Source organism: Bubalus kerabau, chromosome 21 (genome assembly GCF_029407905.1).
Source record: "Bubalus kerabau isolate K-KA32 ecotype Philippines breed swamp buffalo chromosome 21, PCC_UOA_SB_1v2, whole genome shotgun sequence".
Lineage (NCBI taxonomy): Eukaryota > Metazoa > Chordata > Mammalia > Artiodactyla > Bovidae > Bubalus > Bubalus kerabau.
Window position 1 is genome coordinate 40226085 of NC_073644.1, and position 24498 is coordinate 40250582.

The 24498-nt window shown below is 48.0% G+C and overlaps 1 protein-coding gene across 4 annotated transcripts in view; it reads left to right on the forward strand.

Annotated features, from left to right (window-relative positions):
* Positions 1 to 24498, forward strand: part of EMILIN2 (elastin microfibril interfacer 2) — a 59789-nt gene that overhangs the window by 3930 nt on the left and 31361 nt on the right. The window contains exon 1 of one of the 4 annotated variants that reach the window (XM_055559212.1): positions 5626 to 5789. The exons of the other annotated variants lie outside the window; for them this stretch is intronic. The gene's annotated coding sequence lies outside the window, so the exon portion shown is untranslated. Of the gene's footprint in view, positions 1 to 5625; positions 5790 to 24498 lie in introns of those variants that run through there. 4 annotated transcript variants of the gene reach the window in all.

Sequence of the window (24498 nt, forward strand, 5' to 3'; positions counted from 1 at the left end):
AGAGAGAGTGAGGGTGTCTTTAGTGGCTTCCCTGGTTGGCTCAGTGGTTAAGAACCTGCCTACCAATGCAGGAGATGCGGGTTCAATCCCTGGACTGGGAAGATGCCCTGGAGAAGGAAATGGCAACCCACTCCAGTATTCTTGCCTGGAAAATTCCATGGACAGAAGAGCCTGGTGGGCTGCAGTCTATGGGGTCGCAAGAGTCAGACACAGCTTAGTGACTAAACAAAAGCAAAACAACAACAACAAGAAACACCACTTTAGTACTTGTAGAGTACTCAGCTACTAAAAGGATTTCCACGTTCTTTCACGGAAGGCAATTCCCACATAAAAGTGAGTGAGCATCATTGGTCCTCGTACGAGCTTGTGCATGTGTGTTCATGCCTGTGTGCTTCACTCTGTTTCCTGGGCATCATTTGCAAGGATGCCGTGGACTCCATCATTTTTCACACTGTCTACCATGCTGTGCGGTTTGGCTCTTATTTTATGAAAACACTGGCCAGTTTGCTTCCTTTGTTTGGTTTGTTAGGCTGGTTGTTGAAAAGATGCTAATTAGGGAGGCCAGCCTAGTGGAGCTTGAGACTTGTGGAAAACCACCCCTGTCCCCCTGGGCTCAGCCACCACCCTGAGACTTGTCACTGGGGATGGAGTTTAAAGTGTGCTTCCAGAAAAACCATTCGAAGCTCATGTCCTAATACTTGTGAGGTGGTGATACCATTCTTGTGTACGGAGGATGGTTAATTACTATGAAGACTTCTCTGTCACTGGGAATTTGAAATCAGGGCTCTCTCTCTGTGGGTCTGTGTCTCTGGTGCACTCAGTGTGAGGAGGGGTCCGGGTCTCCAAGGCACAGGACCATGTCCACAGACACTGCTCTGTCTTCCCTTAGCTAATTCCTGAGGGTGGCTGATCTGACCCGGGGAGGAGATAAGAGAAGTTATCTGGTGCTGATTATCCAGTGAGGAGGGAAGGGCAGCTGCTGTGGACTCTAAAGCAGCATAAAAGCTGGGTGGTGGCGATTGATTATTTACTCTGAATTCTGAAGATGGGTCTGAGGACCGTTCCCCGCTCTGAGATCATTGTTCAGCTTTACACGTTCACGTTAAGAAAGGCATAAATCTTCTAAAATGTCATCGTATTGCAGAGTTCTCTGATTCACTGTAAAAGCCTTTAGCAGTTCAGCCTGTTTGGTAGTTGGTCCCTGTTGCACATGCATGCACACCCCCGCACTTAGGATGGTCCCCGCGGATCCGCACCTGAGTCTGGGGCCTCTGTAGGACACCTCAGCATGGAGAGAGTCTGTCTTGTCCTGGACTGGTTTGAGGGACTTGTTTTGGGAGACATAGGAATGTGGGAGACTTGGAATTCTTTCTGCAGGGTGGGAACCGGGCAGGTTGTCGGCCTTGGCAGACTTGATGCAGTGTCCAGGGCTGATTTCACGAGACGCTCTTCTTGGAGCGCATTCTTGTAAGGGGATGAGTCCTTTTATGTTCATTATCTTCCGTCTGTACTGCAGTCCCTGGGCATTATCCCCCTTTTACAGGAGGGCATGTAGTCAGGAAGTAGTGGAGCCTGGGAACAAGTCCAGCTCTGTTATTTCTAAGCCTTAGGCTCTTCCCATCCCACACAGCCCCTTGCTGTCTAAACCCACACTCAGTGATGAGCGCCCCAAGGGTGTGTGTGGTGTGCATGCGTGAGTGTGCCTCCATGTGTGATGCTATGACCCTGGCAGCCCCAGTGTGATGGGAGGGGATAGTGAGGATCTGAGCTCTTGCAGAGCGCCCCCCTCAACACGGGTTGGCCATGCTTGTGTGCACTGCTGATGGAAAACAGCACTGTCTTTCTTCTCCTCGCTGGACTGGGCATTGTTCCTTTCATGCATCATTCATGCCTCATGGCAGCAATTCTAGAGAGTTCCATCACCTCCCACTCAGCTGGGCTAAGCTGAGTGCTGTTAGTATTTGAGGCGTTTGGGGGTGTCCCATGTGCAGAGGAGGCGCCTTGCTGGTGAGGACAGGGAGGACCCCAAACGTAAGGCAGGGTTTTTCCCCTCTATTCACTGCTGTCTGACACTGCAAACTGACTGGGTTTATCAGTATCTGCCCAGCCCAGCCCCTACCCGCTCCTTGGGTGTGTAGAATTTTGGTGAAATTTTTCCTATTAGCTCTTTTTTAAAAAAGAAAAACACTCAGCGGTCAGGACAGGGAGCTGGGCGGGGCCAACTCTAGGAGCCTGCACTGCTGTGATAACACAGATGCAGAATTTTCTAATTTCCCCCAGGTGTGAGTGTTGGTGCTGAGTTTCCAGAACTCCTCTAATCCTTAGATTCTAGAGGGAGCAGATGGTCATTCATTTGGAAGAAAAGTTTTCTATTAGGGAGCAGTCTCAGCCAGGAAAAGCTTAAAAAGAAAAAAAAAAAAAAGGCACTTGAGACTGGAGGGTAAAAAATGAGGGCTTACGCCTTCTAGAGCCAATTCTACATTTTTCACATCTCCAGGAACGGAATTGCTTTCAATTCAAACTGTGCCTTTTGTGTAGATAGCTCTGGGGGAATGTTTCTTCTTTCTGGATTTTTTTTCCCCCCAAGATTTCTTGATTTTTGGCTGTGCTGAGTCTTTGTTGCTGCATGTAGGCTTTCTCTAGTTGCGGTGCGAGAGCTTCTCATTGCGGTGGCTTCTCTTTTTCCGGAGCACAGATCCTGGAGCTTGGGCTCAGTTGCTGTGGCTCATGGGCTTAGTTGCCCCTCGGCATGTGGGACACTGGGCCAGGGATCGAACCCATGTCCATTGCATTGCAAGGCAGATTCTTAGCTCCTGGACCAGCTGGGAAGTCCCTACATTCAGTTTTATTTTGTTTTGTTTTGTTTTTTTAATTTTATTTTTAAACTTTACAAAATTGTATTAGTTTTGCCAAATATCAAAATGAATCCGCCACAGGTATACATGTGTTCCCCATCCTGAACCCTCCTCCCTCCTCCCTCCCCATACCATCCCTCTGGGTCGTCCCAGTGCACTACCCCAAGCATCCAGTATCGTGCATACATTCAGTTTTTTAACCAATGTCTTGAGGTCCATTGGCTGTGACGAGCCCTGCTCCTTGGTACAAGGAGGGACCCTGTTATCACGAGGGACCCCAAGTCCAAACCCAGGAGCATGTGCACAGAGGCACCCAGAGCTGTGCCTGGTCCCTGCTGCGTCCCCCTCTTCCGGCCCCATCCTCAGCAGCCTCTGGTGCTTCCCCAGGTGCCTCAGACCTTCCTTTCAAACTGCCTTGCTCTTTTCCTTCATTCCTAGTAGATACGATGCTGTATTTGTAGAGCCCTTTGGTGTTCCCAGGAGAAGGCAATGGCAACCCACTCCAGTACTCTTGCCTGGAAAATCCCATGGGCGGAGGAGCCCTGTAGGCTGCACTCCATGGGGTCTCGAAGAGTGGGACATGACTAAGCGACTTCACTTTCACTTTTCACTTTCCTGCATTGGAGAAGGAAATGGCAACCCACTCCAGTGTTCTTGTCTGGAGAATCCCAGGGACGGGGGAGCCTGGTGGGCTGCCATCTCTGGTGTCGCACAGAGTCTGACACGACTGAAGCGACTTAGCAGCAGCAGCAGTTGGTGTTCCCAAAACATTTTCACATTCATAATTTTATTTTATTCTCATCACAAGCTCAGCCAGGAGATTAAGCAAGGAAGAGACTGGGGTCTTGGAAGAAGAACTTTGTACTTATGGGCTACACTTTGCACCTTTCTTATCTTGGAGGAAACTGAATAGAACACACACAGGTTGTGGCTTTAAGGAAAACAGTTGGCTTTTTGTGAAGCCTCATTTAATTCCCGTTAATTAGTCTTCCTCCACGGATCTCTGATTCCACCAACACTTTGTCAATGAATTAGAATTCTGATGAAGCCAGAAAAGGGGAGACGTGGCAGGGTGGGGTGGGGACAGGTCAGCGGGCCCCTCACGTAGTCCCTCAAGGCTGGCTGAGTGTGGCCAACGCTTCCGGAAGAGATAGAAGATGCAACTTCTGGCCTCTGCTCTACCACCGCCAAGCTGTGTGACTTCAAGCTAGTCACTCAACCTCTCTGAGACGTGCTTCCTCAGCACTACAGGGGAGGTGATGGCTGTGAGGTGCAGCACCAGCAATGTCGAACAGACACAGCTTGTTCTCCCTGTTTGGAGTTGTCGCCTCTCGGGTGGTCTCCTCTTTAAAGGCTCTGAATTCCCTAACAAGTTAGAGAAAGGCTGAGGTGCTAAAGAATGAAATAAAGACATACAATGACTTAAGATGACAATTAAGAAAAGGAGACAGTTTACATCAATTTGTAAACGTGAAGTGAAACCCAGAGGTTGCTTTGGAAGCAGAGCAGTCATGGAGTTTTTTTTTGGGAAAAAGCACAGGAGAGATTACGGTCGATTTAAAATAGGTGCTTTGGGGCTTCCCTGGGGGTCCGGGGGTACAAGTTTGATCCCTGGTCAGGGAACTAAAATCCCACGTGGTGTGGCCAAAAGTTTTAAAAAATAAGTGCTCTGGTTGCTGTGGATGTTGGTTCCTAGCTCTGCAGGTGTTTGGGTGCCCGCGGCGGGTCCGTAGAGAGGAGTCAGCTGAGTGTTCCGGGTTGCCTTCGGTGAGCTCCAGTCATGTTTCATCTAGCCAAGAACACGCTGTTTTAATGCTCTGAGAAAAAAAAAAAATCCTCTTCTTCACGTTGGGAATATTAAGATGTTACGCGTGTTTACTGAGTGAATAGTGAGGCAGGTACCGTGCATGACAATGAACTGCTGTTTTACATACTGCTCTCTAAAACCAAAACGGACTGCCAGTGTTCAGATGACTTCCAGACTGTCACCCAAATGTTCTGATTTATTGTTGGCTACAGGACTGTTTCACTGCCCAGAATTAACAGCTTCCATGCTTGATGAAGCAGTTTTCTGGACTTAAAAATAACAATGACCCACTTGATAAAATGACACGAGCATGACTCTGCCTGATGAATGATTTTCCTGGGAGGATCTGGAGAGGGACAGAGTGGTTTTCAATGTGCTGGCAGGTCACATGGGAGGAAAAATAATGAAATTATTAAAACGAAGCTCACCAACAAGTTTTCTTCCTTCCTTCCTTCCTGTTTTAAAGTGGTGATGGGTGCTGAAAAAAAAGTAGGGAGGTTTCCAACTAACCAAATTCCTGGTTCAAAAATGCTGGAGAAGCAAACTTCTATGGGTGTGTCAAGATCCAGCTGCTCTTTTCTTCCCCCCGCCCCCCGCCACCTAAAAAAAATATTAGAAGATTATGGAATACACCTAAAAATTATTCTTTGCAGCATCAACCTTTCAGGACAGTATGCTTTCCTGAGGATTTAGTTAAAAGAAATTTGAGATGCGTATTTAGATGAAGTCTTCTCAAGCTGATCATTTTGATGAAAGGGAATTGGCTGTGAGATGTCTCAACTTTTCCCTGACTTCTCCCATCTTCTCCCACTTTTGTGATTGTCTGTGTGGGCCTCGTTAGGTTATCTTTGCTCGCAGCTCATTATGAGGTGCCAGAGAATTCCCTCCTGCTTCCAGCTGTTGGCCTGCGTCTGCCCAGCACGGATGCTGTTAAAGGATCGTGATATAAGGGCCTAGATTTTTTTTCTCCCTAAACCGTGGTGGTGAAAATGCCACTTGTTTTCTGCTAACTGAAGCTTTTCCACATATCTTGAAAGTGGAGCCCGAAAGCTGTGGTGGAGATTGCAACAGAGCCCAGGGTGGGGCAGGTTTCACAATCCAGCCCTTCGCGAGGGATCTTTTCACCAGTAAGTGGTTCCCTGGCTCCAGGCAGTTTCAGCCCTAAGAGCTCTGACACTCGGGGGGCGGTGGGTGTGGCGGGGGAGTGAGGGGAATGAGGGCCTTGGGCAGGGAGGGAGGCATCACAAGCCCCTCTGGATGTGTTGAACATTCCAGAAGCTGCTGTCCTGATGGTGCTCAGGCCTGACGTATACCCCAGGTGGCCCACCCCGGAGATGGCCCAGCTGTCATCTGCTGGAGCAGCAGTGTTCCAGGACCACAGCCCAGGGTCAGGGCCTGGCTCCATTGTGATAAACCATATGCCCATTCCCAGCCCCACACATTGCATCATCTTCTGGCCACTCTCAAGGTATCTGGGAGTCGTTCGGTTGTATCATGGCAAAAAAACAACTAGTGAGATGAAACACAGATTCCTTGCTCACTGGCAGAGCAGGAGGGAGGGAAGGCAGAAACACCATTCACGGCTCATGTCCAGAACCAAATTGCAAGGCGCCCGCTGAACCCTCCTTGGCAGAGTCCACTCTGGGAAAGAACAGTCCCAATGAGGAGTCTCTCTTTGTCATATTTTTTAAACGCTCATTTACATCTTTGACATTTTGTGTTATTTTACACAAAATGGCAATTTGAAGATAAAAAAGAAAATTCTGTTTTGAAAAATTTTGTTTTCCATGCCACCTGATGCAAAGAACTGACTCACTGGAAAAGACCCTGATGCTAGGAAAGATTGAGGGTTAAAGGAGAAGAGGGCAGCCGAGAATGAGATGTTTAGATAGCATCATTGACTCAATGGACATGAATTTCAGCAAACTCTGGGAGATGGTGGAGGACAGAGGAGCCTGGTGTGCTGCAGTCCATGGGGTTCGAAAAGAGACAGACTTAGCGACTGAACTACAACAGCTTTCAAAAGCACAAAAATAGATATTAGGGCTGAGTTCCCAGTAGAAATAAAGCAATTGGTTGTGTGTTTGAAAAGTAATCTGATACAGTAAAAACAAGAAAATTTTAGTTAAATCCTCATTTTGAAACTCTGAAAAAGACTTAATAATGCTGATTTTGGCTTTTTCTTAACTGAGATTTGTAATTGGACAGTCAAGACTGGCAATTTGCTTCGAAATGCTGATGAGATTTTAAAATACTCAAGTGCATAAATATATATAAAGTGTTATATAGTATATAAAATATATGTATATATTATATATGTATGCTATATGCAAAGCACACAAACAGCTCTACTGAGGTGTAATTTACATAAACTGTACATATATTTAAAGTTGTATGATTTAACATGTATATATACCTGTGAAACCAACATCACAGTTAGGATATTGAACGCCTCCATCACCCCCAAGAGTGACCTCACACCCCTTATAATCCCTCCCTCCAGTTCCCCTCCCACCCCCCGCCACACTCCCTCCCCAGGCAACTGCTGATGGGTTTGTGTTCTCTAGAGATTTATGTCAAGAGTCATATGATCTGTACTCATGCATTAGGTTTTTTCATTCAGCTTGGTAATTTTAAGGCACGTCCATGTTGTGCTCTGGATCCCTGGTCGATTACTTTTTACTGTCGAGTAGTATTCCTTTGCGTGTGTCCACCACCATCTGTGTCTGGTTGTTTGGAAGCTGAGGACTCATGGTAAAATACAGTGTGGAAACTCACTTATACTGATAGTAAGGGTACTACTCTGATTTTCCCGAAGACCAAATGAAACAGTAAATACGTAACAGATGTCGAACACTGGATGAAACCGTGATGGGGTAAAGAAACACAGGGCCTGTTTCGCCCTGGGGAGATGTTGGATTGAGGCTGCCTAATTAGCATACACCATTTCGAACTGGCACGAAGCTCAGTAGGGTTGCTGCTGCTACTAAGTCGCTTCAGTCATGTCCGACTCTGTGCGACCCCATAGACGGCAGCCCACCAGGCTCCCCCATCCCTGGGATTCTCCAGGCAAGAACACTGGAGTGGGTTGCCATTGCCTTCTCCCAGTATGGTTAAGTAGACTTATTATTTGAAGACTCTTAGTTCCTTGGTTTCATTAAACAAAATTTTTGTGCCTGGCCTCCGTCTGGCCCAGGTCTAGGCCCCATGGGGACACAGCAAGGAACCCGACTTCTCTCTAGCTCTCCAGAAGTTCACAGCCAGTAGGTGATGTGAGACATAAACAGAAGTGTTTATGAAGCAAAAGGTAGGCATGAGGGCTGCAATAAGAGAAGCACAGACAGTGGAGGATGTTCAGCGGTGGAGGAAATTGTTTCCAGCCGGGAGGAATCAGCGAGCTTGTTTGCAGGTGGTGACGTTCTAGCAGGGCTTTGAAGGAAGGTTCCAGCTGAAAGATAGATGCAGACGTGAGAGAACACCAGCACAGCCCAGAGAGGACATTAGCAGGGGCCGAGAGGAGGAGAGAAGGGAGGAGTAAGCCATGGGGCACAGGGGAGGTCTGTTCCGGGCCTGGCCCCTTGGCGTGTAGATGGTCATCGAATCCCTGGATGTCTGTCCCAATGCACCCTGTGTATGAGGACATCAGTCATCCTGACGCCCTCATGTTAACTTGCTCACCTCTGTAAGCCCCTGAATGCATAGTAAATGGCTTCAGTCATGTCCAGCTCTTTTGTGGCCCTGGGGACTATAGCCTGCCAGGCTCCTCTGTCCATGGGGCTCTCCAGGCAAGAATGCTGGAGTGGGTTGCCATGCCCTCCTCCGGGGACCTTCCTAACCAGGGATCAAACCCACATCTCTTACTGTCTCCTGCGTTGGCAGGAGGATTCTTTACCACTAGTGCCACTTGGGAAGCCCCCTACCTCCAAATAAAGTCACATTCCAAGGTCCTAGGATTCAAACTCCAACATATTTTTGGGGTGACAGAGAATTCAAGCTGTAACCCAGGGTTGGGAGTGTGGGTTCTATCATTTAGGCAAAGGGGCACCATGGAGAATTTTAGGTCAAGGACACCAGCAGAGCTTCCAGATGTTAATCTGGCAATTTGTGCAAAATGGGTTGGAGAAAGGAGAGGACGGGTGGGGAACAGCGGGAGGGGCTCTGCTGGGAGCCTGGCCGGGTTCCCTGGTGGAGCTGAAGCAAGTGTGGTGGGGGAAGTGGGTCTGGCTGTGGAGGGGTGAGCAGTGACCCAGATGAAATGGCCAGGAGGCCTCTTCTCCGTGATTTGGGGTGAAGAGCAGTCTCTGAGCATGTTAGTCCGTTGTCAATGGTGGGGATAAAAAGGACCGTACCAGAGCACCAGATTTGAGCTCCCCGCGTCATACAGCAAATTTCCATTGGCTATCTAATTTTACATAGAGGGGTGGGATGGAGTGGGAGGGAGTTTCAAGAGGGAGGAGACATACATACACCTATGGCTGATTCATGTTGATATATGGCAGAAACCAACAACAATATTGTGAAGCAACTATCATCCAATTAAAAATGAATTAATTTAACAACAACAAAAAAGGACCATAACTTGTGTTGTTGTTTAGTCACTCAGTTTTGTCCAACTCTTTACAACCCTATGGACTACAGCATACCAGTCTTCCCTTTCCTTCACTATCTTCCGGAGTTTGCGCAAACTCGTGTACATTGAGTCAATGATGCCATCCAACCATCTCCTCCTCTGTCACCCCCTTCTTTTGCCTTCAGTCTTTACCAGCATCAGGGTCTTTTCCAGTGAGTTGGCTCTTCACATGAGGTGGCCAAAGTATTGGAGCTTCAGTATCAGTCCTCCCAATGAATATTCAGGGTTGATGTACTTTAGGACTGACTGGTTTGCTCTCCTTGCAGTTCAAGGGACTCTCCAGAGTCTTCTCCAACACCACAGTTCAAAAGTACCAATTCTTCAGCACTCAGCCTTCTTCATGGTCCAGCTCTCACATCCGTACATGACTACTGGAAAAACCATAGCTTTGATCTTGTGAGAGAAGGTGAATTTTTTTATGCACTGTCTTTTAGAGGTTGTGGCAGAATTGCCATTATTCACAGAAGGATCAGTTCAGTTCAGTCGCTCAGTCACGTCCGACTCTTTGTGACCCCATGAATCGCAACACGCCAGGCCTCCCTGTCCATCACCAACTCCTGGAGTTCACTCAGATTCATGTCCCTCGAGTCAGTGATGCCATCCAGCCATCTCACCCTCTGTCGTCCCCTTCTCCTCCTGCCCCCGATCCTTCCCAGCATCAGAGTCTTTTCCAATGAGTCAACTCTTCGCATGAGGTGGCCAAAGTACTGGAGTTTCAGCTTTAGCATCATTCCTTCCAAAGAAATCCCAGGGCTGATCTCAGTACCTCATTATTCGTCACCTTTGATCAGGAATCAACTCTAATCTTTCATGTGGGCAGTTGGGTCTATTATTATAGAAGCAGCCCAGAGGGTTAGTCTTACTACAAATTTTTACCTTATGGTAAATACAATAAAATACTTGTATACGTCTTGTCTGATATGACTGGTCTCTGCTGAGATGCCCTAGAACAGTGCCTGTTGCTCTGGGTCGTGGATGTCTGTAGGCTCCTGGTAAGTAGGATTGTTCCATAGTAGATACTCAGGGAAAGCCATCGTGTGGTCCTGGTGGGCACCCAGAGGATGTTTGCTGAATGAATGGATGAAAGAGAAAGCATGTGAATTGTTTTATTTATTTCTTTTATTAAGACTATATATTTTTGGAGCAGTCTAAGGTTTACAGCAAAACTGAGGGGATAGTAAGGAGATTGCTCATGTTCCCCCGCCGCCCACATATACCCAGCTTCCGCCATTATTGGCTTTCCCCCCCAGAGCAGAGCGTCTCTTACAGTTGATGAACCTGCATTGGTTCATGACAGTCATCCAAAGTCCATGGTTTGCATTAGGCTTCATTCTCGGGGAGAGAAAGTTTTTAGCTTGTTTCCCTCCCATTGTGAAGACTCATATGTGCTAAGTTTGGTTTTCATGTTTCAGGCACGGAGACCATAAGTTTGAACAACTGGCCATGGCTTGTGTTTTTAAAATGGAAATCGTGGCATGCACAGACTTTGAAATGATTGTTACAGATGAGTGAAAATGCAGTGGCTTGCAGCTAAAACGAAGGGTTGTGATAGGATAAATTCCCGTTAAATCAACCAAAGTAACAATGTGTGTTGTCGTTTAGATTCCTTTAAAAGCTTTAAAAGCTTTTGACCAAGGTGTAAGCCTACGTTGCCTCTCTGTGTGAAGTACGATGGAGTTTTGATTTGGGGAGGCTTCATGTTGTTGATTAGTCACTCATTCGTGTCTTACTCTTATGGACTGTAGCCCGCCAGGCTCCTCTGTCCATGGAATTCTCCAGGCAAGAATAGTGGAGTGGGTTGGTATTCCCTTCTCCAGGGAATCTTCCCAACTTAGGAATCGAACCTGCGTGTCCTGCATTGCAGTCGGGTTTTTATCACTGAGCCACCGGGATGGCCCAGGGTTCATGTACACAGCTCTAAGGAATGCTTTGGTGTAATTGGGAGGAAACAGTAATCAGAGATAAGAGTGCGTTTTGAGAAAGTTAAATACTGAAAATATAGGGAATTATTTTAAAGATTATTCTTGTGACAGAAATTCTTTGAAAATAGCGTGCTGATGTATTTTATTTGTGATAAAGTAAATTGCAGTGACGTCTTGGGTGGTGGGCCAGCCTAGCGCCTGGGTTATCATGAGGATGAGAATTACTACTCAGACCATAGATCTTAGTTGTTTTATTTAAACAAAACAAAATAATGCAATCTATGTTATTTTTCTTAAATGATTTTTAAAGCGATGGACAGCAAGCGGCAGCCCCTCTTCACCACCTCAGTCTGTATATTTGTCTCCCTCCCTGCTCAATTTACAAGAACCATGATGCCCCGAAGCGTTTCTCCAGGTTGTTACACCCTATCGTCCTACAGCACCTGCATACTTGGGTTCTGGGCTGGTTTGCTCAGAAAAACATCACACCCTCAAATTCCTTCAGAAAGGACTTCTCTGGTGGCGCAGTGAATAAGAATCCGTCTGCCAGCACAGAAGAGATGGATTCAATCCCTGGTCCGGGAAGATTCCACCTGCTGCAGGGCCATCAAGCCCGTGCGCCACAACTGCTGAGCCTGTGCTCCAGAGCCCGTGCTCCTCAACAAGGAAGTCACTGCAGTGAGAAGCCCGCGCTCCACAACTGCAGAGTAGCCGCTGCTCCACAACTGCAGAGTAGCCGCTGCTCCACAACTGGAGAGTAGCCGCTGCTCGCCGCAACTAGAGAGAGCCTGTGCAAAGTAACTAAGACCCAGTGCAGCCAAAAATAAGTTAATTTTTTTTTTAATTCCTCAAGAAAAAAATCAAGTTCCGCAAGCCAGCCTGAGCACGAGGATTCAGTGAAGACTGTAGCAACACAAGCAGCTTGGCAGGCATGGCAGATGCTTCCAACCTTAAAAATCCATTGGCCGCTCTGAGTCTCCTTGGAGTAAAATTCCTCCTCACTTTCTTCTCCATGGCCTCCATCACCCTTTTCTATTTAAAAGCAAATAAGCGCAGTTTTTCTTTCCTTACCCCTGGCCCTCTACTTGTCTACACCTTCAGGCTGGAGGCGGGCTGGCTGTGGCACCATCTTCCAAAGCAGAGTTCTGCTCCTTATAAGCAGAGGGCAGTTGACTGTGAATGTCTTGACCTCGTTTGTCTTACGTGTGGATTTGAAAATCATAAAGTAGCACTGGCGTTACCTGGACAATGTGAGAAATATGAAACTAGGTAGTAACACTTGGTCCTTCTCCCCCACAGTGTGGTCATAAATTAGAAAAGAAACACAAGCCATGTTTTCAATTCCCAGATTATTTTTTTAAACTGAGAATGAATTGCCCCCAAAGAAAGAACATGGTTTTATATCTGCGGAGAAACTCCTACTGTCTTAGGATTTTCTGAGCTTCTAAGTGATTTCCACCAAGTTCCAGGTGAGGCATCTTTAAGAGTTGACCACCATCCATGGTCTTCATCCAAAGGTCCAACATTGACTACAGATGGGGTATCGTAGCCAGTTCCCCTTTTGAATGGAAAAGCAATACAGTGGTCCTTTGGGCTCCACAGGGGATTAGTTCTGGGACATCCCATGAAACCAAAATCCATGGATGCTCAAGTCCTTTATGTAAAATGGTGTAATACTTGCACAGAACCTACACACATCCTCCTGTATACTTTTAATTGTGTCTGGATAACTCATAATACAGCATAAATACTATGTACGTACTTATAGTAGCTGGGTGCGTGACAAATTCGTTTTGCTTTTTTGAAACTTTCTGGAATTTTCTTTTCCATGAATACTTTCTTTTTTTAAAAAAATGTATTTATTTATTTTTGGCTGTGCTGGGTCTTTGTTATTGTGCGGGCTTTTCTCTAGTTGTGGCAAGCGGGGCTGCTCTCCAGCTGTGGTGCATGGGCTTCTCGCTGCGGTGGCTTCTCTTGTTGTGGAGCACAGGCTCTAGGGCTTCAGTAGCCGCAGCACGTGGACTCCGTAGTTTTGGCTCTCAGGCTCTAGAGCACAGGCTCAATAGTTGCTGCTCCAAGGCATGTGGGATCGTCCCAGATCAGGGATCAAATCCACGTCTCCTGCATTGTCAGGCAGATTCTTTACCACTGAGCCACCAGAGAAGCCCTTGCATGAATACTTTCAACCCGTGGTCGATTGATCTGAATGTACCGAGAACACCTGGTGGGCAGCTGCAAGGGAGAGGGCGGCTGCAAGGGGGAGGGCGGCTGCAAGGGGGAGGGCGTCTGGCAGAGGTGGAAGCTGAGAGAGAAGAGAAAGCACGGAGTGACCAGAGCTGAGGGAGGGAGGTTGCCAAACAAGACAAAGGACATGGAAGAAAAGCTTTCGAAATTATTGTGACTTCTGCAGGAGAATTTGAGGAAATCGTGCTTCTTCTTTTTTTTTTTTTAAAAAAAGAGGAAATAATCAAAAGAGTTATTCAGTGGCTCTGAGAAGAAAGATCTGGATTTCTGAACCACAGAAAATCGCCCTTGGGCTGAGTGTCACGCCAAAGGCTGAGGCTGCAGCTGTTCTTGTGTCCACACCATGGGAACCTGGGGGCTGTGCACATGGGGAGAGATGGGGTGGAGGCCGCCACTCTCTGGTCCTGACTCCAGGAATCAGGGGACGGGGTGTGGCTTTGAGAAGTGGAATCATATAGACTGTAGTGGGAAAAGCAGCCTGCTGCAGCCTTGGCCCTTCCCCAAAGAATTTCTTTAGGGTATTGTGGGCCTTTGTTAATGTTGGATTATTCAGCCTCCAGAAAGCTGGGGCTGCGCTTGGGCCTTGGGGGCCCCCCACACTTGCTGGCCATTACCCAGCTGTGGACTGGTGTTCTGTCGTGTATTTCCCCAAGTGAAGAAGTTAAAGCTAAGAATGTGGACTCCTTGGAACACACGTATAAGCTGTATTTCATGCTGCTGGGCGCGCCCTGCACTTGGAAATGATGTCATTTTTAGCAATGAGAGTCTGCTCCGAGGGAAAGCACCCCCGCTCTTATAGTAAATCTGAAAATGACACTTCACGGTTGATTGCAGCTGAGTTGGGACAGCCTCATGGTTGAGTCACTGGACATTTCTCCAGTCGACTTTGTCTTAGGAACTTGTTCTGTCCTCAGGGTTAAGAAGGGTGATCAGTTGTGGAAAACTTTTACTTATTTGCTGTATGATCAGACCATAAAACAAAGAGGATTTTAGGGTTTGAAATCTAACTTGCCATCATAAGTACCCAAGGAAATTACTTCAAGAGGAAACAGGAAAAGAAACAGCTTACAATTGTGGTTTCTCCAGCAATTATCAATATCAGTAATCTCAGATATGCAGATGATGGGCTTCCTGGGTGTAGTGGTAAAGAACCCACCTGCTAATGCAGGAGATGGAAGAGACCTGGGTTCAATCCCTGGGTCGGGAAGATCCCCTGGAGAAGGGAATGGCAACCCGCTTCAGTATTCTTGTCTGTAGAATCCCATGGACAGAGGAGCTTGGCAGGCTCCAGTCCATGGGGACACAAAGAGTCGGGCACAACTGAAGCCACTTAGCACATGCAAATGACACCACTCTTACGGCAGAAAACAAAGAACTAAAGAGCCTCTTGATGAAGGTGAAAGAGGAGAATGAAAAAGCTAGCCAACTCAACATTCAAAAAACAAAGATCATGGCATCCAGTCCCATCACTTCATGGCAAACAGAAGGGGAAACAATGGAAACAGTGACAGACTTTATTTTCTTGGGCTCCAAAATCACAGCAGATGGTGACTGAAGCCATGAAATTAAAAGACGCTTGCTCCTTGGAAGAAAAGCTATGACAAACATAGACAGCGTATTAAAAAGCAGAGACATTATTTTGCTGACAAAGGTTCATATAGTCAAAGCTATGGTTTTTCCAATAGGATATGAGAGTTGGACAATAAAGAAGGCTGAGCACTGAAGAATTGATTCTTTCTAACTGTGGTGTTAGAGAAGACTCTTGAGAGTCCCTGGGACTGCAAGGAGATCCAACCAGTCCATCCTAAGGGAAATCAGTCCTGAATATTCATTGGAAGGACTGATGCTGAATCTGAAGCTCCAATACTTTGGCCACTTGATGCATAGAGCCAATTCATTAGAAAAGACCCTAATGCTGTGAAAGATTGATGGCAAGAGAAGAAGGGGACAACAGAGGATGAGATGTTTGGATGGCATCACTGACTCAATGGACATGAGTTTGAGCAAGCTCTGGGAGATGGTGAAGGATGGGGAAGCCTGGCGTGCTGCAGTCCATGGGGTTGCAAAGGGTCAGAGACAACTGAGCAACTGAACAACAGCAAATATCTCCTTTGTTTTGGGAAAGAGACAATCTCCTATATGTACATTTTCATTTTCAACACATTGCTTTGGTCTAAGAGCTGCGGTTTAAGAAATGTACAAAGCTATATTGTAATTTGATTTATTATTTTTTAATTATTATCTTTTTGGCGGCTGTGCTGAGTCTTCATTGCTGTGTGTGGGCTTTCTCTAGTTGCAGCGAGCAGAGGCCAGTCTTGAGTTGTGTTGCTTGGACTTCTCACTGCGGTGGCTTCTCTTGTTGTGCAGCATGGGCTCTAAGTGCAAGGGCTCAGTAGTTGTGACGCACAGGCTTAGCTGCTCGGAAACATGTGGAATCTTCCCAGACCAGGGATTGAACCCATGTTCCTCTGCATTGGGAGGCGAGCTCTTAACGACTAGACCACTAGGGAAGCCCTGTAATCCAGTTTTAATCAGGGCTCACCAATCTGACTTCGAGATTCACTAGGTACATTTTATATTTCAGAAATATATCTGCCCAAGCCTTTTGACTTTTAAAGCTTAGATGGATCCACCTAAGGAGTCAAGTAAAATATTTAGCATTTCTTTTCTTTCATGTTATTAATTTCTCCATCAGTTCAGTTCAGTTGCTCAGTCGTGTCTGACTCTTTGCGACCCCATGCATTGCAGCACGCCAGGCCTCCCTGTCCATCACCAACTCCCGGAGTTCACTCAAACAAATGTCCATCGAGTCAGTGATGCCATCCAGCCATCTCATCCTCTGTCGTCCCCTTCTCCTCCCCCCAATCCCTCCCAGCATCAGAGTCTTTTCCAATTAGTCAACTCTTCGCATGAGGTGGCCAAACTATTGGAGTTTCAGCTTTAGCATTAGTCCTTCCAATGAATGCCTAGAACTGATTTCCTTTAGAATGGACTGGTTTGATCTCCTTGCAGTCCAAGGGACTCTCAAGAGTCTTCTCCAATACCACAATTCAAAAGCATCAATTCTTTGGCATTCAGTTTACTTCACAGTCCGACTCTCACATCCATACATGACCACTGGAAAAATCATAGCCTTGACTAGACGGATCTTTTTTGGCAAAGTAATGTCTCTGCTTTTGAATATGCTATCTAGGTTGGTCATAACTTTCCTTCCAAGGAGTAAGCGTCTTTTAATTTCATGGCTGCAGTCACCATCTGCAGTGATTTTGGAGCCCCAAAAAATGAAATCTGACACTGTTTCCACTGTTTCCCCATCTGTTTCCCATGAAATGATGGGACCAGATGCCATGATCTTAGTTTTCTGAATGTTGAGCTTTAAGCCAACTTTTTCACTCTCCTCTTTCACTTTCATCAAGAGGCTTTTTAGTTCCTCTTCACTTTCTGCTATAAGGGTGGTATCATCTGCATATCTGAGGTTATTGATATTTCTCCTGGCAATCTTGAGTCCAGCTTGTGCTTCTTCCAGCCCAGCGTTTCTCATGATGTACTCTGCATAGAAGTTAAATAAGCAGGGTGACAATATACAGCCTTGACATACTCCTTTTCCTATTTGGCACCAGTCTGTTGTTCCATGTCCAGTTCTAACTGTTGCTTCCTGACCTGCATACAAATTTCTCAAGAGGCAGGTCAGGTGGTCTGGTATTCCCATCTCTTTCAGAATTTTTTACAGCTTCTTGTGATCCGCACAGTCAAAGGCTTTGGCATAGTCAATAAAGCAGAAATAGATGTTTTTCTGGAACTCTCTTGCTTTTCCAATGATCCAGCGGATGTTGGCAATTTGATTTCTGGTTCCTCTGCCTTTTCTAAAACCAGCTTGAACATCTGGAAGTTCATAGTTCACGTATTGCTGAAGCCTGGCTTGGAGAATTTTGAGCATTACTTTCTAGCATGTGAGATGAGTGCAATTGTGTGGTAGTTTGAGCATTCTTGGGATCTAATTAGAAATGTGTCGTGTAGCAGAAAAAGATGAGAATTGTGATAAAAATTTGTATTGGAGTATAGTTGATTTACAATGTTGCTTTAGTTTCTGCTGTACGCAAAGTGAATCAGTTATACATGTATATATATCCACTCTTTTTTAGATTCTTCTCCCATATAGACCATTGCAGAGTATTGAGTAGAGTGCTGTGCTCTACTGTAGGTCCTTATTAGTTATCTACTTTAGATAGAGTGGTGTGTATATGTTAATTCTGATCTATGGGTGATGTGCTTTAACCTGTAAGAAGGCTCTCTGGTTTCTTCACTCACTCTCATGTGGCGGGGCAGGGGGTGCTTTTCCCAATGTGGACGATCAGCATTGGATGGGACACGGGGATCAGAATCACTTCCTTAGCCCGTCTTGTCCATACACACGGTTTCAAATGGCTGACTTTTGGATCATCGTGGACACAGTGGACTTGGACGGGAAGTATTTCTTCTGCTTGTGCAGAACCCCTTTTCCTTCACATAGTTCTGAAATCCCTTCCAGCTTCAAACTCTACAACCTCCATAGTATTTACTTTTGGCAAACTGCTAATTCAATAAAAAACTCACTTAATTATTCGCTGATTGGCAGGACAGCAAACAAACAAAAATCCGTTTGTCACAGGTGGGTCCTAGAACATCAGTCCACTGTCTTGGCCATTTCTCAATTGGAAAACTGGGGCCCAACTTTGTAAAAGTGAATTACTCTGTGAAAAGGAAATTGTGACCCATGCCACCACACAGGTGAGCCTCAGGTGAAGGGGATCAGGACAGACCACCTCAAAACCTACCACTTTGGCATACTGATTATTCTGAGCTGAAAGCTGTTGAGAAACCACAGAGACAAGACCTTTCTTTAAAAAAAGAAATTATTTATGACTGCACTGGGTCTTCATTGCTGCATGCAGGCACTCTAGTTGTGGTGAGTGGGCTTCTCAGTGTGGCGGCTTCTCTTGCTGTGCAGCACGGGCTCTGGGATGTGCCAGTTCAGGAGTTGTGGCCACGAGCCGAGTTGCCTCGCGGCATGTGGAATCCTCCCAGACCAGGGACTGAACCCATGTCCCCTGCATTGGCATGTGGACTCCCAACCACTGGACCACCAGGGAAGCCCGAGACAAGACCTTTCTGAAATCCCCATTGATGCCCCAAAGCATCATCTGTACAGGGATGAGAGGAGGGAACCTTATCACCGGAGGCAGAGAACAGCCCCGGCAGGAGTCTGCCTAAACCTCACTAAGACGGCCCACATCACCTGTTCCTTTCCTACCCATGTCCCCATGATTTATTGTTCCTTGAAGCCTGAACTCTATTTTCTCTGTCTGGTGCCTTCTCCGCAATTGATCACCTTTTGTTAAAATGGTACCTAAGGCTCTGAGTCTAACTGCTACTTTGAGTTTTCACTTCTTTCCCATGAGGCCTCCTGGGCACATAAAAATATTAACATCAATAAAATTTGTATGTCTTTTTCTCCTGTTAATCTGTCTTTTGTCAGTTTGATTCACAGGCACCAGGAACAAATATAAGAGGGTAGAAAGTGTTAGACTCTCAGTTGTGTCTGACTCTTTGCAACCCTATAGACTGTAGCCCGCCAAGCTCCTCTGTCCATGGGATTTTCCAGGCAAGAATACTGGAGTGGGTTGCCATTCCCTTCTCCAGGGGATCTTCCCGACCCACAGATTGAACCTGAGTCTCCAGCATTGCAGGCAGATTCTTTACCATCTGAACCACCAGGGAAGCCCCCATAAAAGGGTAGAAGAAAAGTTTTTTCCTCTCCTACAAGGACATTATGCTAAGTAACACAAAGCCAGTTACAAAAAGACAAATACTATGTGATTCTACTTACACGATGTACTGAGAGCGGTCAGATTTATGGAGACAAGAAGAATGTGGTTGCCAGGGGCTGGGAGGTGTGGGCTGGGGAGTTAGGGTTTAATATGGGTGCAGAGTTTCAGTTTAGGGTGATAAAAATGTTCTGTAGATGGTGTTGATGGTGGTGGTGATGTGTACTTGTGCCACTGAACTGTGCTGTGAAAAATGGCCAAGACGGTAACCTGTGGGTAATGTGTATTTTAACCACAGTTTAAAAAAAAGCAGAATTGCTGTGTCTGGCCTGAACTGCTCTATGGAAAACCTGGAGCAGCTGTGTGTCAGACACCCAAGTCGGCCCTGAGTGTGCATTCGGAAACTGGAAGGTGACTTCTCGAGTTTACATGTGTGGACTTTCCTTGTCCCTGGAAAGTGAAAGAAAGTGAAAATGTTAGTCAGTCTTGTCCAACTCTCTGCAACCCCATGGACTGTGACTCACCAGGCTTCTCTGTCTATGGGATTTCCCAGGCAAGAATACTGGAGTGGGTTGCCATTTCCTTCTCCCGACTCAGGAACTGAACCCGTGTCTCCTGCTCCGGGGGAGGAGGTTATTTCCCCGGACCTAGGTGCTCCCTACTCGGGAGAGGAAGCGCCTCTTCTCCATCGTCTGTCCCATTCTGAATGATCCTGTGTGGAACCACACACGTGGAATGAAGCAACAAGAGCTTGCTCCAGGTTCTTTGGGGCCAGCCAGCGTCTGGAGGACGGAGAGGAATTTACTAGAAAGTCTATTCTTGGGAGAAATCCCAGTCAAGTGAGTGTCCCCCAGGGGCCACCGGGCTTTCAATTTGTGTGGAGTGTAAAATAAAACACAGGTAAACACTGAATGCAGGGAAAGGAACCGTGCCTCGTGTAACCGCTGTGCAACGGGTCCTGTACCAGTAACGGGCGGTTATTTCAAGGGCACGTGTTCCCCTTGCTGCTGGGGACACAGGAGGAGAAATCAGATGAACAGATAGACATAGGCCCGTTGCTGTTCTCTTGACAATCTTGTGACTGTCTTGGCCAGCCCTGTCCTGCAGAACTTTCTGTGGTAATGGAGACGCTAACGTTGTTTATCTAACACTGGCCGCTGTGGCTGCAAAGCATGTGAAATGTGGATAGTGTGACTGAGCAACTAGATGTTCAGTTTAATTTGATTTTAATCAGTTTATATTTAAACAGCTGCCCCAGATAACAGCTGTCTTCTTGGAAAGCACAGTGCTGGCTTACCTTCTGGTGTTGAGTCTTGTCCTGTTCCCATGACTGTGGACCCTGGGGCTTGATTGGGTTCTGGTAGGACTCCAGAGGGCTTCCCTGGTGGCTCAGCAGTGAAGAGTCCACCTGCCAGTGCAGGAGATGCAGGTCTAATCCGTGGGTCAGGAAGATCCCCTGGAGAAGGGAATGGCAACCCACTCCAGTATTCTTGCTTGGAGAATCTCATGGACAGAGAAGCCTGGTGGGCTACAGTCCATGGGGTCGCAAAAAGTCAGACTCTACTTACAGACTCAACAACAACAGGACTCAGGAAGCCACTTCTTCTGGGTGAGACCTGGGGGTTGATCACTCTGGGGCTTTAATTTTTATTTATTTTTGGCTGTGCTGGGTCTCAGTGCTGCAAAGGCTTTTCTTGAGTTGCGGTGAGCAGGGGCCTACTCTCTAGTTGGGGTACACAGGCTTCTCATTGCCGTGGCTTCTCTTGTTCCGGATCACGGGCTCCAGGGCGCAGGGGTTTCGGGAGTTGTGGTGCACAGGCATAGCTGCCCTGTGTCATGTGGGATCTTCCCCGACCAGGATCGAACCTGTGTCCCCTACATTGGCAGGTGATTCTTATCCACTGCACCACGAGGGAAGTCCACTCTGGGTTTTTCTGTATGGACATTGGACTCGCCCAAACCTGGTCACAGGTGGGCCTCGTGTCATTAATTAATTGTTTGATCAATCAGTTATTGATTAGCAATTAATAAGTTATTTATTCAGTACCATAGGACAGTGTGAAAAGCAGGGACATTGTGGAGAACAGAGCCACCAGGCGTTCTTGCTTTCTTGGGGTTTTGGGCTGCAGAGAGAAGGATGAATTCTGAACAAGCACATTCAACTGTAATTGGAAACAGATGAGGGAAGGTCTCACCTCCTGCTAGGAAGGCATCTTCGTGGGGATGATATCAACTGGAAGCACAGTCACTTTGTCCCCTTGTGTGTTAACAGGGATACTTCCCGTCACATGGTCCCTGAGTTTTGAGTCAACTTTTCTAGTCCTTTTCTCCCACCTGCCTTCTCATTAGCATCTCCTGGGCTCATCTGGTGCCTTGACCCAGGGGAACTTGTAAAAATGGTGAACTCTTGTTTCACCCTCCCCTGCAAAAAAAACCCAAAAGGACTTCAGAGGAGAGGAGGGGAGTTAGGTGGGGCTGTAGGGCAGCTCATTGCCTGCCCGCCCCCGACTCTGCCCCCAGGGGGGCCTGAGGCAGCTGGTCAGGGCTCCCCAGGGCACAAGATACTGTTCCAGTCCTGACCCGAGGCTGGGATGGGGGCCAAGGCTCCAGCCCTGCCCGCCATGACTCTGTCCCTTTGGCTGTAGGCCCTCCTTGGCCACCCCAGCTGGGTGCAGCTCGCTGATTCAGTGAATGTCTATGGAACATCATCCTAGCCCCAGTCCAGGGGCTCCATTCACTCCTTGCCAGAGTCTGGGGTGCTTCTCAATTCTGGCTGTACTCAGCCATTACGTGGGGAGTTTCTGCAAGGTACACACGCCTGGGGACCCCCTGCTCCAGACCAATGAAATCAGAATTTTGAGGATAAAGGTCTGGACATATTTTAAAAGTCCCCTGGGGAATTCCCTGGTGGTGCGGTGGATGAGAATCCGCCTGCTAATGCAGAGGACACAGGTTCGATCCCTGGACCAGGAAGATCCCACTTGCTGCCGGCCAGGTGAGCCCGTGCACCACAACTAGAGTGGCGCCTCACGCCTGCCCCATTCACCGCAAATTGAGAAAGCCTGTGCAGCAACAAAGACCCAGAGGAGCCAAAAATAAATGAATAATAAAATTTTTTTTAAAAAGCTCCTTGGTAGGAATACTGTTCCACAAAGCCAGAGTGATGGGGAGCAGGCCTGGGGATGCTACTTGGGGCCTCCCCACCCTCCGGGGAGCCCCCTGGTTGCCCTTGGAGGAGTGGCAACCCCGTTTCTTGGGATACCCTAGAAATGCTGTGGGACCAAACAGCCCCTGCCTCCCCCATGACAGCCCCTCCCCGCAGCTGAGGCCTGGGAACCCGCAGATGCCTCGGGCATTGTATCCTCCTGTGCAGGGAGGTGGCCGTGAGCTTTCCACAGTGGAGGTGGCCCCTGATGGCTTCCAGCTGTCCCCGGGGCTGCAAACTTGGTCCATTGAAACCAGAAACCCTACAGCAATGGGAGTGGGGCGGGTGGAGAAGGCGGTGCTCCAGGGAGCTTTCCTAAAGAGCTGGCTCTGAAATCATCACTGCCTTCAGGGAGAAGAATGAAGTGTGTTGGAGCACTGAGCACTTTCTTGGGCAGTGAGGGGCTAAGGCCCCTGGCTCAGGTCGGGTGGGGTGGGGGTCGCCCTGGTCTGCTGGCCTCGGAGCCCCTCCTCCCGGCTCAGCTGCGGTCAGAGGGCTTTCTGTGGGCTGTCATCACCTGGCACGCGAACAAAACTCCGGAGCAAACGCATTTTCACGTTCAGTCCTAAATGCTCAGAGGAACCAGGTTTTCCTGAGATCACACATTTTTCCAGCATTAGGCTGTGCTTGAGCAAAACAATGAAATGGGATTTTTCTTTCTTTTCCTGTAGTTTCTGGGGCCACACAGAAGATGCTTTGGGTGGGTGGGGTGCCAGGTGGGGGGAGAGGGCAAGAGTGTAACCTGGCCCAAATTAGATACTCAGGCTGCCTTCTCACCCAGCTTGTGGGGCCTTCTGGAACATCTCCGAGTGGGTGGGGTGGCTTTGAATTTAGGGCAGTTGCCAGGCAGACTGGTGGCTTCCACTTGCTGGGAGGGCCATGGTGTGTATAGGGGAGAACACAGGTTTAAAGCCGGTCCTGGCTCTTCCTGGGGCTTCCCTAGTGACTTAGGTGGTAAAGAACCCACATGTAATGCAGGAGACCCGGGTTTGATCCCTGGGTTGGGAAGATCTCCTGGAGAAGGGAATGGCAACCCATTCCAATATTCTTGCCTGGAAAGTCCTGTGGACAGAGGAGCCTGGTGGGCTGCAGTCCATGGGGTCGCAAAAAGAGTCAGACACAACTGAAGTGACTGAGCATGCATGCGTTCTGGCCCTTCCTGACCATTGGGAGGAGTCACTTAACCTCTATGAGCCTCTGTTTTCCCATCTGTGAGCAGGGGATGATGTCTTCAGTGGGACCTCAATGGGGGACGTGGGAGGAATGAGAATGAAGGGCCTAGGAGGGGGCTTTTGCCTCTGCTTTGCCCCCCAACCCCTTGAGCAGCCCTTTTCTGTTTTACTTACTGGGTTTTCGCATCAGTTTTCCCCAAAAAGGCTCCCACCCAAGCATCTCAAAATCCACACACCCAGGCTGCATCAGAGACCAGTCATAATGGAGCCTCTGAGACCGGGCCTGGACATGGGCGGTCTTTCACAGGTCCCTGGTGAATGTGGCACGTGGCCAAGGTTGAGAACCATGCCCTCAAGACCAGGTGTGGCGACACTCCCGCCCGGCAGCGCTGTCGCCGGCCCCCCGAGAATTCCGCAGAGTCGCCTTGCCTGTCCTGGCCGGGGGCAGTGCCTGGCTCGTACGGTTCTGTGTCATGCTTGGGCCCCTCAGCCGGGGTGCCGGAAGTCTGTGACGTTCAGCCACTTGTGATTCTCTCAGGAATGTGACTTTGAACTCCGCCTGCCGTGAGGCCAGGGCCTGAGGCGGAGTCCTTTGGCTGGCTTGAGGCCCCTTGAGGAACAACCCGAAAAGGGAGCTGGCTGCTAGTGCTGGGGTCAGAAATGAAGAGCAACTGACGAGACTCAAGAAAGCTGGGGTTGCTGTCGGCAGGAGAAGCCAAGGTGGACGAGGGGCTGCTCGCCTCTGTGCTGTGAGCAGGGCCCCTGGGGGTGAACTCCGGCTTGACCCCCCTGGGCACCCAGGGGTCCTGGATCAGCTCTCTGCTCTGGGCTGCGGTCCAGCCCTGGGTCTGACGGACTT